Source organism: Mauremys mutica, chromosome 22, assembly GCF_020497125.1.
Source record: "Mauremys mutica isolate MM-2020 ecotype Southern chromosome 22, ASM2049712v1, whole genome shotgun sequence".
NCBI classification, from domain to species: Eukaryota; Metazoa; Chordata; order Testudines; family Geoemydidae; genus Mauremys; species Mauremys mutica.
Genome location: NC_059093.1, coordinates 5,368,924 through 5,386,697, shown reverse-complemented (window position 1 = coordinate 5,386,697; position 17,774 = coordinate 5,368,924). Strand labels below are relative to the sequence as shown.

Below are 17,774 nucleotides of genomic sequence, written 5' to 3'. Positions count from 1 at the left end.
ATATACATACAGACATGAGTTCAATTCATTGAGGTGCAGATTCACAGCAGAGATGGTGAGCTTTGTAGTTGCAAAGAGTTGCTCTAGAATTCAGTTCACAGGTCATAGTCCACTATCCAAATCTCATATTCAGGTCATAACGGGGACCTCAGCGTTGTGACTCAAACTTCCCCTGATGAAGGTTAAGCAGATCTGAGATGACAGAATCAGGATCCAAGGATCTTGTATATAATTTCATGTCTTTTGACAAGTTGGGATTCCCTCAGGGAACAAAAGGTAATTAGGATGACTTTAAAGGAGGTCCATTAGCTATATGAATTAACATAATGCCATTTGCTTGTTCCTCCACTAGTCACAGAACATTTCAAAGAGATGAATACCGAGATAACATTTAAATGAATTGTAAACACAGGCTATCAGAATACAGCATAGACAGGGACTGTTGATTACATTGTGGACCCTACTCATACATATGTAAATTCACAAAACCACAAACATTATCTCCCCACAAATCTTTTGAGGCTTATTTATTTTGCAGGATGTTTAACCCTTTCTAGCCAGGCATCACAAGAGAACACTGCAAAGTCCTCACAGTACCTAAGCCTGTTGGGCGTTGAATGGAGCGATACCAGTCTGCATGACACCTCATTATCCATCAATGGGCAAGAGAGGATCTCTCATCTTTTCTGAGCTCCTGCTCTGCTCATGCAGGTTGACTAAACCCAGTTTGTCTCATGCTTCCCAGCAGAATCCAACCATCTGTACAGTATGAGAGAGCCACTGCACATTTTTCAAGCAGTCACAAGCATAAAATAACAGACAGACTAATACAATCAAATAGGCTAATTATGAGGCATTAATTATTGCATTATTGAGCTGCTGCAGCATATAAAATACATCTGTTGTGAGGGAGGCCATCATCTTAATCAGCAATTTGCATTGCTGATGATAGTTCCTCTCTGCAGAAAGAGAAACATCATAAAACCGGCTGTAGCAAATGACTCTAGTCTCCACTAGTGGAATAAATTCACTGATCTTGAGAATTAAATTACTAATAGTGTCTGATGGGTGCAAACTCTGGTAACACAAGGTAACCACCTGGGCAGTACAAGTACTAGGTAGTGAAGTGATATCATTGCCATAGAAGTGAAACAAAACAGGGGGTCACTTAAAGCTCCATGTCAGAGAACTAGCCCAGGTTGCTTTAAAATGTGCGGGGAGTTCTCTTCATTCTGAACTGAACGGTCCATGCCTGTGCCAGACATTTTCACAGCTGCCAAAACCAACCCATAAATATGATATTTTTCTTGTGGGCTAACAAAAACCATGAAACTCTGTTTTCACTTAATTTCGAATTATCACCAGCTTTAGGAAAAGCTGATGAAGGGTTCTGCAGAGGGGAAGCTGCCATTTCGTCACTACATACCTCCAGTAAATGGAGGGAAAATGCCAGCCTGCAGCAAAATGTATTGTTTTACCCTTTGCTGACTTTTGTCACATTCCCAGAACAAAGGTGCATAAACCATTTGCTAGTTGTTACAGTGATGGGCGCATTAAAAATGCTTAAGCGTAGATCTTCCCCTATAGCAGAGCTGTGCTTGGCACAGGATAAGGATCAGCTGGGGGTCAACAGTATCTTTAAAAGTTACCATCATGACACCAGTATAAAGGGAGCAAATGAGAAGTGATTTGGGACCTGAGGAACGTTAGAGCAGCCTCAAGGCTTCACTAAGTTCTGCCCAGGAGCACACAGCACCAAGGATCCATTTCTGCCCGTTGAAGATGAAGATGTAGGGATGTCCTCCTGGCCAGGCCCCTCATTTTCTCCAGATGTGTCCCAGGGGCTGGGATGAGGGTAGTGAAAGAGGTGATGTACCAGGCAGTTAAGGAAGCTTTACAGTGGAGCAATAATCAGGGTCTGGTCCCCAGTTTAGGTGGAAAACAGTGAGATTCTGCATGCCATCAAGATCTACAAATGCCCAGTCAAACTCGGAGGTTTCCCTCATGATGTTGCTTCCATTAGCTGAATCCAGCTGTTGTTCCTTCAGGTGGCTCCTGACTGTTTGGAAATAGACACACAGCCAGGGTAAATATTATTCAGCTGTGTTTCCATGTTGTGACGTTCTCAGGGTACCCAGGACTGTGAGACACCTTGTTACCCTTGTGCCTCCAGTGAGAGCAAGGCTTGCTTGTGCTGAACTGGATGTCAGTTTCTTCGTGCCACTAGCCTGCCAGCCACCCAAATAATCACCTCTGGGTAGGCCAGCCCTTCCTTGGCCTTGCAGGTTAGCAATAGGTGCATCCCAGTCCCTGAGTCCCTTTGAAGCATTCCCTTGTAGTGCCCAGCCCCTTACCCACTACTACAGAAATGCCAGGTCTGCTGTCCCTAATGGAACAGCGTATACACCAGCTTGTTTGATTCAACTCAGGGTCAGCACCTAGCTTAATACCACAGGACTGCAATAGAATGATAGTGAAAAGAATTGTACGTTTCTTATCAAAGATTCAGGATTGTCTGATCGAAAAGCTGTTTGTCAACTCTACCCTGGTATGGACTTTAAAATCCATTTCCAGTGTACACCCGTAACTCCTGACATAGGATCTATACATACAGTTCACAATAATATTAATGACCAGTGTGATCCCAGCTTTCATTTAACACTTTGCATGACATTCTCAGGTGAATCAGAACATGCATACCAGAATCAGGACATGATTTTAACCCCCTTGCCTGTTGGGACTGAGGGGTTCATGGGTCAAACCTCCCCTATTGCAATAGGCAGTAGGGTCAGCCACTGGCTGATTGGTAGGCAGTGGACCATGACCTCTTTCCTGTCTACCACTATATTTTCTCTTCCCTCAATATGCAGTTTCCATGTCATATTCTTGGACAGTGATGCTCCAACATAGCAGTTTGGAAAGGGACCTTTGTTCTGATGTAGCCACACCAATGGAGAATGGTCAGTCAAGACCCTACATTTTCAGTTAAATTGGGTCTTTGCTTGATTGCCTATGCAACAGCATAACACTCTTTTTCTACGACAGGATCATTCTGTTCCATGGGCGTTAGGGTTTTTTACTTACCAAAGCAATGAGACACTTCTTGTTACTTTCCCCTGTTTGCATCAGCACAGTAGGCTTTACTAATCCTGCTCTGCCGGCACCAGCAACCCTTAGACAAACCCAGTGCTGTTTCTTGCTACCAACCTCAGGATGATGCATCATTATAGTAGGAAAGCTGACCCTTGAAAGGGGAAAGCAATCTCAAAGTGAGTCACACATTGACCCTTTTACTTCGTGGGTCAAACATCTTTCCCACCGTAGCCTCCAATGAGTTTTCTGAGCCAGTAGTTCAGAAAGAAAATTCAGTCATGCATTTCAGAAACAGCACACGTCAGTCATATTAAAATGTATGCCTCACACTTCTGAACCGAGAAGTTTGGTATAATAGAGCAAGATGTTTCTACTGGAGCTTTGAGTGTTATTTATTGTTTGATAAGTGACCATAACTGGCTGTACAGTCACACACAAGCCGTCAGGCCCTGCCCTGCACGCCATCCACTCCAGGAGACAGACACAGAGGAGAGGAGGTGCAGGAAAAGACACTAAGATGGTTTGAAATGTTGGGAAGAGGACAGCAGGAAGAAGAACCAGTGAACAATCTTAGCACCTTCCCCCAGAGACATCCCTTCAAATCAACCATCCCCACTGAACTCCTGTGTTACCCAGCAGGATGGGCTATATCAGCCCATTGCCAGGCACATCATGGGCAGAGTCACAGCTCCACTCCCAGCAGCTCCCTCCTCTTTCCCACCCACCTGGTAAGAGGGGATGATAATATCCTCGCCTCACGGCCCGCAGAGCTTGCTTCGGGTCTCCACTGCACGCCTTCACTTGGGACCCGACCGGACGTACATAGCTATGTTCTTCTGCCCCATTCCTCCCGCACGTGGCGCCTTAGAACTAGGTTACAATCTCTCCGGTCGTGAGTTCTTTGAGGCAGAGACCGTGCAACACTGCCAATATTCGGTGTTTTTCCTATAAGCCCCAGCTCCTGGAGTCAGGTGACTAGCTGAGAATCTCTGCTTGCTTTCTTTTTAAAAAGTGTCTAGCCCTCATGGTTGCAGAGAAAAGCATGAAAACATGAATCCTAAAGGCTCCAACAGCAGAAGGCAAATGAAAAGGCCCCCAATATTTATTATTTTATAAAATCTTATGGTTTTTAAGCCAATCTCATGGTTTTGGGGGGCATGCCATGACATTTGAACACTTGGGGCTAGAAATAGAGCGTGTGTTTGTACAGCATTCAGACCCTCTGAGTTTTAGTGTCCTCCGAACGCGAAAGGAGCCGTCAGTTTCATGGAGTACTTACCTCATTTCCAAGGTAAGACAGAACACTGGAGCTGAGTGACAGGATCAGAGCCTCCTTTCACAAGCAACCACACGCAAAGAATGAACTGTGCATAAACGCTGGTGAGTCTGCCCATGGGAAGAGCGTGGATGGTTTGGCAAATGCAGCTTCTCTCTCTCTCTCTTCCCCCCACCTCAATTTTTTTTTTCCAGGAATTTTTTTCCTAGGGAAATTCTCAATTTTCACAGTAAAATGAACATTTTCTCTTTTTTCTCCAACCAAAAATTAAGAAGCAAATGTTTGGGTTTTGTTCAAATATGCATTTCCTTACCACCACCACCACCACCACCACGAGGGAGAATTTTCTTCTAGGCCCTGAGTCAAAGCCCAGTGAAGTCAATGGAAAGATTCACAATGCACTTTGGATCCAGTCCCTAATGAATATCTTAAAACAGCTGCTTAGAGGACTTATGCGTGTTGAGAGTGTTTAACCCACTGGGTAAGGTGCCTTGTAAAGTGAATCAGCCAGTTCCAGTGCCCCAGACAGAAAGTAAAATAGCCCAGCTCAGAACACTGAGTAGATGTCAAAACACTTTACAAAGGAGGTGAGTATGATTATCCCCATTTTACAGATAGGGAAACTGAGGTACGGGTGAGGCTGCAACTTCCCCAAGTAAAAGCTCAGCATAGGCTGTGCTTCTGAGTGCACCCAGTGCATGTGGCATGTCAACAGAAAGCTGATCATGTCTATTTACGGTAGATAAGTCTTGTGTTTATACATGAGGCAGCTGAGTTAAAACAACAGAAACAATGTGCCTTAATTTGGGCATAAATTAAGCTGCTGATTTCCACAGCATGAATTTATTAACAGTAATTAGCCACAGGTAGTGTTGACACAGAATGCTGATAGTTCACCCCATCTCAGCTAATGCATCATACTCACCGACTCCCGTTCGGGATTCCCATACCGAGACTTGACAGCCAGCTCTGAGAGACAGTGGGTGCTTTTTAAGGCTCTTCCCCCATCCCCCCTCACATTCCCCTGGCATTGCCCCCACTCCGAGATTCTGCCTCTCCACAACCCTCTATCCCTGCCCCACCTCCGACCAGCGAGTGTTGCATTGGGCATGACTCCTTCCAGCTCTGTAGCCTTCTGATGCTGGTCCTTCAGCTGGACACAGCAAGTCGTTCCCCCTCCTTAGGGTTTAGCATGCTACATGCACAGGACTCTCACCCTCTGGTTGCTCAGGGACTCCAGGATGATGAGTCTAACATCTGCCATGAGATCCATCATACCAGCCCATTGCTGCATCTGAGGAGGGTGCATTATTCTGTTTTGCTTTAAATAGCAGAATGTCGCTCTGGGAAATAGATTAAGTACCGGCCTTCTGCTTACAGCCCAGGCTGTAATTTACTGAATGTTACTGTAGCTGGGTTAGAAGTTTCGGTTTTAGCTTAAAGATGATGGGACAGTGTATACAGACTCAGCTCACTGTGTTGGGCTTTATGCCATTTGCCTCCCGCTCGTGCAAATGGGAGCTGCCCGGCCACGTCTCTGCACAGACCCCAGGTGCTCAGCCTTTGATTCTGTCAAATGAAACCTGACATTCCTCCCCGCCGGAGAACCACCGTTTTATCGTACTGACTGCGAGGGCGTAGAGCACGGAGGTAGTGACCAGACATTTTCCACAGGAGCTAGCTTTACATTGGCAAATCCCATTTCATCTCTACCACCGGCAATTTTACAAGACCTGATTTCTGCCCTTGCTTACGCCAGTCCAAACCAAGAGCTATTCTGCTAACATCACGAGAGATGAGCTGGGGTGAGCACTGAAAGAATCAGGCCCTTCATCTGCAAACCCTTAGGCCAGAAAGAGATTTGATAATGTCCTTTAGAATTTTCCATTTCATCCGCATACAATTCTTCTTCTTACTGATCTGGGACACTGCAGGGCTTGCCGTTGACAAACCAGCTTCCTCCTGATGCTTTTATTCTCCGTGTCTGAGTGGCATCCATCTCTTGTGGCTGACAGGGCCTGAAGGGAGAGACCCACTGCAGCCACCATCAAGACACAGGTCCTCACGACAGGACTGTTATCCTTTCGATTTCCACTGGGAGCACAAAATGGACATTCTGGGTAGTTTTTTCACAGAATGGTATTGAATGAGCACGGGGGTGGCTGAGTTGAATTTACTAAAAGGGATAGCAACACTTTGCACTCCGGTAGCAACTTTCATCTGAGATCTCAAAGCATTGCACGGAACTTTATTAAAGAGGCATCTAGGAATTGAGCCGCCCACCCCGAAAGGCAGCAAGTCGCAGCAGCAGCGCTACAGAAAGTGAAGGAAAGTGTGGACCCAACTAAAACCACAGGAGGAATTTAAGGAAGTGGAAAGTAATTTCCCATGTTGGAATTTGCACAAGACAACCGTGCTCATGCCCAGACTCCCCCTGCCCCAAAAGGCTGCTGTAGCATCTTTAATGTTCACAGATATTTTGGACTTCGGTTTTGCATGTCATCTGAAAAGTGGTGCCTCCAACAGCACAGCATCATCTAGCACCAGGCTTTGATAGCAATTCAGGGGAAAGGATGCCACCCACCCGGTGTTACTGGTATGACACCTCGCTGGTGAATAGTCTCCTCACAAAGCAGAAGGACTAAGCTGGGGGAATGTAAACCACAGCGTTATAAAGAGGCAACCTTACAAACCAGGGGTTCTCAAACTCTTCTATAGTGTGGGCCACGGAGATTGTGTATTAGAGACCATCTCCCTTTCCACTCATGGTCACCGGGCCTCACCTCCCTTCCCATTCACCATCTTGCAACATCCTTGTGGCAGCCAACGCAGTTACCTCAAAGGGAAGGTAACATTATGGAAGTATTTAGTGTTCTTTCAATGCAATCTAGCAGCCGAAGGAGGAGGCAGAGCCACCAGTGCTCTGCAGACCACAGTTTGGGAACTTCTCACTTAAGACTCCCTCTCTGCAGCCACAAGCTCACATTATGGTTATGCTGAAGGTCGTGGGCCCCAGACTAGCGAGCTAGCAAAGAGAAATAGAATGCAGAGCTGTGTACGCATCGCAAAGTATCAGTGGAGGCTCCTCTGAGCATTTAGGGAAATGTTTCCGAGAATGAAATGATACTGGTGTATCAATTGCAAGTTAAGATAATAGGGGGAAATGGAAGCCTGCTGCACTGCAAGCATAAATGTAATAGAAGCCAGTTTGTGGTGGCCCCACAGCTGAGGATTCAGGAAAATCTGACCTTGGAGGAAAAAAGAAAGGCATCCCTGGAGACAAAACCAACATGCAGATTTCCTTAGAGTTTCCAGGAAAAATCCTACCCTTTAACCACATGCCTTGGGGAGAAGCCAATCATCGCTCAGTGTCTTAACTTGTGGTTTGGGCAAACAAAACAGGATCTATCGCACAGGCATCGCTGTGAATGCAGTGCTGTCAAGCAGGTTCTGATCATCAAAACTTAACCATGCAAATATTTAAAAAGAGCTCAAATACCTGCATGGCTGAAACACATATCCACAGAGGCCCGGGGCATGGAAATCCTAAGGCAGCTCATACAACCAAGGGGCAACCCATTGCCAACTGACGGAGCACAAAAGCCGGTAGCATAGAGGGTGTGTCATGCCATCACCTCCTAAGCAGATCTTCCCATGGCTTCCAAGGTAGAGAGTTCTTTAGTATTATTATTTATTTGTATTACAGTAACATCTAGTGCGTCCATCTGTAATCACCCCATTGTGCTAGGAGCTGCACAAACTCAACATAAGAGACAATTCCCTGCTCCCAAGATCTTACAATCTAAATAATCTAGACACAGGGTGGGAGAAAGGGAGTATAATTATCCACATTTTACAGATGGGGTGCTGAGGCATGAAGGCACATATAGGAATTCTGCAGTACAGCCAGGAACTGAACCTTGCTTTCATGAAGCCTCCAGTGCCTTAACTGCAAGCCCATCCTTCCTCTCCAGCCCTGTTTGAAAACCCAGCAACAGAACTGGAAACGAGTGAAATAAGCATCATATTTTTCAGTTCATTTGAGAAATCAAGCAAAAAGCTTGAGGTCTGGGGCTAAGAAACACAAGGTGAGTTTGAACGGATTGTGCTTCCCAAGAGAGCCCTGAAGGTTCCCTAGTGTTACAAATCAAATCCTGTCCATAGCTTCTAACTCCGAGGCTTCAGAGCAGGCGTGAGGGTGTGTGTGTGTATTTCCTTTGAACACTGCAGCCTTTAAATAGCTAAGGAAGCTTTTGAGCAGCTCTGTAATTTTCAAATGTTTTCATAGACTGCAACTGATTCCTCACGCCCCACCTCTGCCCAAATGCCCAATTACGCTGCAACTTGTCTCATAAGTTTTAGCCTAACATGCTCTGAAATGGCAGTGATGTTGAAGAGCAAACACACGGCAGACAAGCCCAAGCAGCCTTCTCTCTAGTGGTGCTGCTGGCACCGTTCTAATGGTCCATACACACAGGTGTATTATCCACTTGGTCTCCGGGGGCTTCTTTAGTTTTCAGTTTCCTTTCAAGAAAGCCTATGCTGTGGGAAGTGAAGTGTCCTAACTGTTTTGATGACATTGTTTGTCTGATGCAACCTACTTTGCTACCCACCTCTCCCTTCTCCAGGGACCAATTTGTTTGGCTCCAGCTTCAATGAGCGGCTTCATTTACAAAGGCAAGGGCATTAATTAGCAGAATGACTCACCTGAACTACTTATAGCTGAATCAAAGGCAGTTATAGGCAAGGCCATCACAAGGTTCCTGAGCCGCTGGGGAGTTGCAGCTGGATTATAGTTGCACTCTAACACTGCTTTGGAAATGTTCAGTCCTTCTGAGAGAAGCAAAGGGAATAAGGCGCTGGGGATCCCGGCTTTGTCTGATACCTCCCTGCACTCTCTTGCTGCAATCTCCCTTCCATGATCAAGCTACAAACACTTTCACCAATATGCAACCCATAGCATGATTTGCATCAGCTCCACATTGCTGAGGGGGAGGAGTGGTCAGGGAAGAGGAAAAAGAATCTGAGCTCTTTGTGTCAAGTTTGCTTATCACAATACAATCTCACTCCTCTATAGTGCCCTTCATTTCAGAATCTCAGACCAATTTCCCTACATTAATGAATTAAGCATCCCAGCCTCCTTGCAGAGTAGGTCTCATTCTCCCTGGTTGACACAGGGGTAACCTGTTGTACATGGATGTCTAGGGACTTGCCAAAGATCACACAGAACCAAGAATAAAACCCAGCATGCTGGTCCCCAGTTTTGATTGCCAGAGACTGCCAGTGCCTATTACTAAGTATCCGTAACTGTAGAGATGGGTCCAGTCTGCTGTTTCAGACTGAGGGGTCTTGCTAGCATCTTTCATGAGCGTCTTCCTTTTACTATTATTGTTACAATACAGCCAGGGAACAGGGTCCCATTGTGCTAGACACTGTCCACACATAACAAAAAGATGGTCCCTTTCTCCTTCTGCTTCCAAACCTTGCCCACTTGAAAGTCAGGAGGCACTTCTTCCTCCATTAACCCCTGCAGCACCCAGCTCAGGCACACTGGTGGTCAGCTTGTATCCACACACCTTTGACATTCCAATGGGCCATGGCATAACCCTTCATGGTTTATGAGCCTCATTTGAAGCTGGTCCTTTTCCATATTTAAGGCTTGAACTCCGGGTACTAGCTACACTTGTTCACACTGGGCCCCAAATACCTTTTAATCTCACTGAAGCAGCTCCTTAAATGAGCCCACTCGGCCAACTGAGTTTGTAAGTGGAGCGTGTCTAGAGGCCTCATCAAGCTGGAATGGAATAAGGAATAGGAACACACAGAGACACTTACCAGCTCAGATCAGTGCCCTGTGTGAAGAAACCTGGCCAAGTTCAGCCTCCACCTCCCCCTACAGAGAGCTCTTTCCTCTGCACCACAGGAAAACACTGCACCACACAAACACACAAAAAAGTTACCTCCTGTGTAGTAACCTTGTTATCAGACACCAGGTAATTAACCTATTGCCAGATTCCCCTGACTCACCGGGACAGAGAATGTGGAGCCAGGCAAAGCAGTGTGCTGTCTGACAGGTCTTTGCTTCGGGACATGTGGTTTCAGCCTCTACAAGCCAAGCAAGTAAAAAGGAATTTGGTGGGAGTCACTCAGGTCCCAACTGATCGTTTGCGCATGTGGAAAATTCACTGCATCAATTGGCATGATCAGCAGCCTCTGCTTCAGAGGAGGTGGTCACCGGAATGATGCAGTTCAGGGTCATGGGGAATTGGAAGAGTTTGGGGATCCCAAGACCGGGAGATGCTGTGAGTCAGGACCGAGAAGAGCACTTGAGCCCAGCACAGGAATAGCAGAAACGGTGACAGGACAGGATTGAGATGCATTGACAGAACTGTGGGAGGAAATTGCACAGCGTTTGCCTGCACTTCAAAGACATTCAAATGCCATAATAAAACAGGGATCATAACAATTGCCGGATTAGTGCAATCTGCATGTGCCATGGTAGCAACAGGTGCATTCTCCCAGGGAAAAGAAAGAGTTCTCTTGGCCCTGAAAGCAGTAACCTGTGCTTCAAGACACAGCCACTGCCACCTTGCTAGTCAGAGGACACAAAACAGAGCTGGTGAGAGTATCAGAGCATTGGAAAAAAGCAGCCTCACAGCATATCCCACAGGTGACTCTTCGTTTCTTGCAGTTGCACACTGGTAACGGCTTTTTTCCACATCCATATGCGATTGCATTACTGTATAGCCCAATGCCGAGGCCAGAGCCCTAGAGGCTTGAGAAAGAGCCTGAAGAGCTGAATGATGCAGCATGGCTGGGCTGGATCAAAAGAGACATTAGGCAAATATCTACAAGGTCGTACAGTGTGTGCCACGTGAGGTATTGTTTTCCAGCCCCCCTGGGCTGGTAAACAAAATGGTTGGATTGTCTGGCTCTCTATGCTGCTGTAACAGGCCCGGTGGGTAAGGCAATAAGCCGATGCTGCTTTTTGGTATCTGCCAACTGGCAGGCAAACAACACTGCCTACAAGGCACGGACAGGCTCCTTCGTCCTGCATCCAGCTCGCTGTGTATCCCTCCTGACTTGAACCAGGCCAGAGGTACAAGGGCAGCACAAAAGGGATCCTTTCTTCCTGCATGAGCAGGGAGGAGCCGTGGCAAGCTGGACCTGAGGGGTGTCCCCTCTTCTTATCTGAGCTGGTATAAACCCTGCTGAGCTGCTCTCAGAAAGTAGCTTTTTTACCCCTGGTTGAACTGGCATGAACTGTGCTGAGCTTCTGCTCTCAGGTGGGAGCTGTTGCAGATCTGAGAGACTGCTTAAAGTCAGTGGAAGAATCAAAAGAAAGGAAACGAAAGCCACAGCCATTGAGCCAGGGCCCAGTACAGTGCTATGCATTGTAGAGAGAGAGAGAGAGAGTGAGTGAGTGTGTGTGTGTGTGGATTGTAAGGTCTGGGGCAGGAACTGTCTTTTGATCTGTGTTTGTACAATGCCTAGCACAATGAGATTCTGGTCCATGACTAAGGCCCTTAGAGTCTATAGTAATACAAATAAATAATAATAATAATAAAATATGTCTACACACATACATATATTATACACACAACATATGCACAGACGCATATACATGTTTTGATTTTACAACTATCACCTCCAGGATCTAGACACCAGCTCATCCGACAGACCCCGGCTGCATTTACATTTGAATGCAGTAAAGGCTGTGTTTGGAACAGATGCATAGAAGGCCAGGGCTAGTTTTCATCTCCTTTCTGTACTGGGGGTAATATCAGCACTTTCAGAAATAGCCCTAAATAATCCCCACTAATCTACCAGATCAGAGATTTTCAAACATGAAAAGTGCTGCTGCTGAAGCAACCCAAAAGGTGAATGAACACTTGGGCTAAAAGGCTCTTGAACTGCAGAGAGTGAAGCCTGGATTCCCACTGGCAGGACTTAGGTTGGAACTAGCAGCCCCAACAACAGGCACCAGCTTCAAAAGACTGAAAGTAAGTGGTACGTGGGCAGCTCCTTGCAACATGTTATCTCCATGGCTGAATGGAGGATTGGAGCAATCAGCTGCCTCTCACTGAACAACCAACATCAGAGTGACTGACACGTGAAAGGCATATGCTTAAGGAATAGTATTCCATAGAGATAGAGGGTCCAGTCCTCTGCGGGTAGAAATGGGCACAGATGCACTGACCTGAGTGGAGCTATGCCAACTTACACACATCTGGCTCATATGATCGATGCCGTTTTATGTCACACAGATGGAATTTGAACAGCCAGCATCAAACACAGAATTTAATGAACGAGTTAGAGAGAAGATCACGCACAGAGAGAAAGGGACAGGCACAATTTAGACAAGTCTGTGGCCCCTTGCAGAACCAGTCAGTCATTGCCCACAGTTCCGCATACAACCTTTCCCTAATATCTGCTTGTCCTCCGTGAAGGAATGATGCCTTCACTTCCTTTTTAGCAGTGACAATCAAAATGAGATGTTTAATATCCAATTCACTAAAGCAGATCAGATCTTTGACTGGTGAAAGTCACCATAGCCCATTGACTTCAATGGAGCTTTGCTGATTTATACCAGCAGGGGATCTGGCCTGATATATCCAGTGCAATATTATTATTTTTCCTATTGTTTGTGGCATTTACTATGAGATTAGGGCTCATAAAATTATTTTCTAGCTAGAGAGACCTCCTGCTGCTTCTTGATTCACTCTCTATCTGGTGTTCTTATTCATGTGTTTATCATTCTGCTGCTGTGAGAGATTATCAGCTCGTTTTAGATTGTTTAACAAGTTCACTTAAATTAAATGGGTGCCAAGAAGATTGGTGGCTGTGTTTGAGTGCCAGAGCACTGGAAACAGTATGCTATTCTTGCCGCTGGTGTATGGCTGTTCAGGAGAAGATTCATTTTCTCTTTACTTGCCCTGAGACTTAAAACTGCACAACAATGCAATCGGCCTTGCTGCAGTTAGCACCATGAAGGACCCACAGGAGCAATTCACGCGCTTCATTTGTGCATGTGAAACGGATCTGAATTGGTATTCGGTTCTGTGAAGGAGGCAGTTCAAACTTTCAGCTCTCCTGCTTCCCTCTTAGGGGAGCCTCCAGCACGGTGCATTTACACAAGGCTGTTTTGCTCTCAAGATGTGCTGGAAATGAGCCTCCTTATCTGCCAAGACCCAAGTCCAGGGTTTAATTTCCCCCCCTGGCTTTAGATCACATGCCAACATTTCCAGGCCCTTCTCTCCTTTACTCTGCTGCATGTGTTAGCAATATCAACAGCCACTGCAGGGAAAGCACAGAGCTGTCATTTCAGGTTGGAAGAGAGTGAGCAGCATCCACTCATTCTCCATGGCCCATTCGTACCTCGGCCTCTGTAAAGAGACTGGCCACAAAGGAGCCCAACTGCAACCTTCCCGCTAGGAACTGGACTGAGACAACCAAGAGCTTTTACATGGGCCCTTCAGCATTCATTGCAGGGCAATGCCTTTCTATCATCGCTGATCTGGACTTGATTTGAACCAGTGACATGAAAAGGGTTTGTGCCCTCCAAGGCGCCCTTGGAAAGTACCCTTCCTAGGGGCAAGGGAAGAGTTCAGCCTGCTTGGTCAATGTGGTTGAGATGGCCAACAAGGTGCTCATTTATATCAATGGTACTGGGGAACTTTGTGACAGGGACACCTACGTTTTCCAGACCATGACCAATGGTTTCATTTCACAGACCACCAACCTGCTGTCAGAGGACAGTGACTGTTGGTTGCTCCCACCTGGCACCATATTCCAGCTGATGACGTTGTAACATCCCATTCCAACGCACCTCATTTATGCAGTGACTGGGCATTGCCGAAGGGTTTAATTCCCTTCTGGTCTTGGCAAGAACTTTAGGGCCCCAGTTCTTCAGAGAGCAGTTTCTGATCTAGTTCCTTGCTTCCCTCTCTCTCTCTCTCACAGCTCATTTACCACCTGCAGGAAGCCTGTCTCATCTCTGTAGGGTGACCAGATGTCCCAATATTTGGAACATTGTCTTATATAGGCGCCTATTACCCCCCACCCCATGTCCCGATTTTTCACACTTGCTGTCTGGTCACCCTACATCTCTGAGCCTGAAATAACCATGCAAGTGCAGACTTGGTCCTTATTGTGTGCATTACTTCTTCCTTTGCTTTCCTTTTATGTAATCATTTTGATCATTAGAGAAATGAACAGAAATGGAAACTTAACTCCCATTATTTACCTTGAGGCCCCCTGTCTTCCTTTCTGTTCTAGCAGTGCCCCTCTGGCACCTCCCTGGGACAGCTGGTTCTAGTCAGGACATGAGTCCCCATTCTCCATACACTATTAGGCTTTCCGAGAGCAAGAGACTCCTGGAAAAAGAGCCTACTTTCGCCACATTTCAAAAGCAGATCCCAAACTAGCCTTCCTCAGTTGTGAGAAGAACCAGCCTCTAAGGGTTAAGCTGATGAGGCAACAAAAAGCAGCTAATCCAAGGCTTTGCCAGCTTCACCAAGGAAAAGGGCAAGTCTTCCCCCCCCCCCTTTTTTTTTATTAAATGACTCTGCCACTGTTGTATATTGGGGATTTCCAACAGCTGCAGGATCCTCTCTGCCTTTTTGTGTTTTCTGGTAATGAACACTAACAATGCTTCACTTTTATTCTAATTGCCAGCCTATCAAGCTTTGTTACTCTTCCCCATTCTTCTCAATCTGTTATCAGATGTCACTTTCTCTCTCTTTTTTTTTCTTTTTTGTTCTTTCTGTGTTGACAAGGCATTTAAAACATTTCACCAAATAAAAAAAGAAGAAGAAAAAAACCCTCACTCTGCATCTGGAATGTGCATTTCTCACATGAGAAAATAAGTGGTTGAGGTATGTAATTAAAACTAATAGGTTAATTAGAGAATATTTAGACCCCCATCCCTGCAAACCAGCCATCGTCAACTGCTTCGCAGTCAGACAGCATTTATAATGCATTTAATACTTACAGCTAAAACAGAGATCTGACTGGAAAATACAAGGAATATGGTGAGATGCCCCAGAAGTTATCCTGGGCATGAACAGCATCATGAGGTATGTGCCTGGGTTTTAGTAACAGGAAGTCAGAGCCGCTGCTGTGGTGAATGTTGCCTACTTCCTTGCTGCTCCTTAAACCTCTACGCTGTCTCTCTGCAGCTGCTAGGAGCTCAACACTTTACCAGTGCCAAGTAATCAGTCTTTTTGACAGCGAGATCTCAGGGCGTGTCTCCAGCTTCTGGCAGCCCTGCTACGGGGCTATTCTGTCTGGCGAAAATGAGGATACTAACCTTGAGAGGAGAGAGGTGGAAACACAAATTAATTCATCCCAGCTAAGCTCATGAAGATGCATGCTAGTGACTGAGGAAGAGTCATCAGAAGGAGTGGCCTCCAATAGAACTGATAAATAAATCCTAGGATTCGTGCAAGGGCACCTGAGATGGGCCTGAGCTGAAACAGGGACAATGTGGTTATAGTTTTTCATCAGCCAAAATGTGTACAGTCCAGTATTTGTCCTGTGACTGCAGCTAAAGCAGTTAGAGATTGCACACTAAAGCAGACAATGCAATCTGCCAGGAGGAGAGCCTACTGCAGAGGATTTGTATGGAGATGGTACAGGTCCATGTCATGCCATTGGTTTTTAAACAGAACTTGGTGGCAAGGTATGGCCCCTAGAATTTAAGTCAGCAAAATCAGTGGTGGAAAAGACCTTCTGGGCCACATCTAGTCCATCTTCCCAGCCAAATCCTGGATTGTTCTTTAAAATACACTTTCCAAGTGAGTTTTAAATGTCAGGTGACAGGGCTTCCACCAATTCCCTGGGAGACAGTTCCACAGTCTAAGACTATCAACCAGTTTCTCCTGATAATTTAACTTAAACTTTCCTTAGATCAGCTTGGAAATCTCCTCTGCAGGCTTTAGCTCATATGGAAATGCTGTGGGATAACTCCCTGTGCAAACAGACCTCCGTTTTCCCATACAATCTACAAGACCTGATCTTGTATATTCCTGTCCCTTCCAATGGTAAATCCCCATGACTAGATCTCTTCCTCATGGCTCTTGGTCACCTACTCCTTGAGACTCTGCTTTTCAGGGATGCTGAGTTTATGCCCCTCCCACTGACTCCAATACATGTTGTGTTTACTCAGCAGCTGTGCAACTCAAGCCTTGAGTGTTCTGCTTTCTTCTGGGACCTCTGCTAGGAGTGCAACACCTGATCCCCTCCCCAGAGTGCTCCAGGAATGGATTTCCAGCTGCGCTGAGCACCAACAGATCCACTCCATTCCAGCTGGAGTTGTAAGCACTCAGGACATTTAAAAAAAAAAACCAAAAAACCAGGCCTTCCTCTTCAATTCACTAACCATAATAATCGGGATTTTCATATCAGTGCAATAGACTTAACAGCTAATGTTAAAAAGGAGAGGGCCTGGCTAAACTTTGGGCCCTGCTTTGAAAGTCTGAACCACTGGATCCACCACAACTTTTTCCGGGTACTGTGGCCCTGGCAATGGGTGGTAAGGCTCAGTCTGGAGAAGGGGCCTTTCCAGGGTTGATTTGCTATCCCATGTGTACACGCTTGTATTTATCGTGTAGCCAAAGAGGTGGTCAGCTTTTATACAAACTTAGTAAAGAATAAATGACTAGAGAAAAAGCCCATGATGCTGAATTAGCCTGGCTGTTTTCATGTCATTATTATTGTGTTTCTCCCCACTTAGAAGGGAGGTGGAGAAAGTCACATTTATATAAGACCTTGCTATTGGCCTTGAGCTTATTTTCCCATAAGTAGCTTTATCAATGAGATGTTTTCCATTGCCCTGCTGAGGCTTTAGCTCATTGTTTACAACACATTTAAACTGCGAAAATGCTTTTCTTTCAAGGGAGCTTCTGATGTGTTTTGTGCCGCTCTGACATCAACAGCAACAAACAAGACAAGGAGAGAGAGAGAAAGAAACACTGGTTAAGAAAGAAAAACAGCGTTATGAGCAGCATGGCTAATAACTGCTGCTCTCTAATTGCAGAAAATTGTTTGCAGTATGTACGTTTTGTGATCCCATTGTTCCAGAAGCAAACATGTCCTCCTCCTCTCACAACCTTTCATGACATCTTTAGCTATTGAGCCATGGGGATCGCTTAACAACTTTGTGTCACTTGCATTTGCTTTCACTGATGAAGCTATCAGCTGCAGCAAAAGCTGTGCCAAGCTTGGGGGAGGCTTGCATCACCTCCTTAGAGCCCCAAAGATTCCCCCCTCCTCTTTACAAAGCCACCTGCTACCTGCTGGCAGATTTTTAAAGGCCCTAGACTTTCACATGGAGCGAGGGTGGATCAGACAGGCTGTTCCAAGCAAGCTAGAGATGGGGAACTGGACTCTGTGGGCTGGATTG

The 17,774-nt window shown here is 45.9% G+C and overlaps 1 long non-coding RNA gene across 1 annotated transcript; it reads left to right on the top strand.

Annotated features, from left to right (window-relative positions):
* The first annotated feature begins 15,334 nt into the window (after window positions 1–15,334).
* Window positions 15,335–17,344, top strand: LOC123354916. The gene is made up of 3 exons (XR_006574964.1): window positions 15,335–15,447; window positions 16,542–16,686; window positions 17,268–17,344. It is a non-coding gene; the product is annotated as an uncharacterized LOC123354916 (long non-coding RNA).
* The last annotated feature ends 430 nt before the right edge of the window (window positions 17,345–17,774 follow it).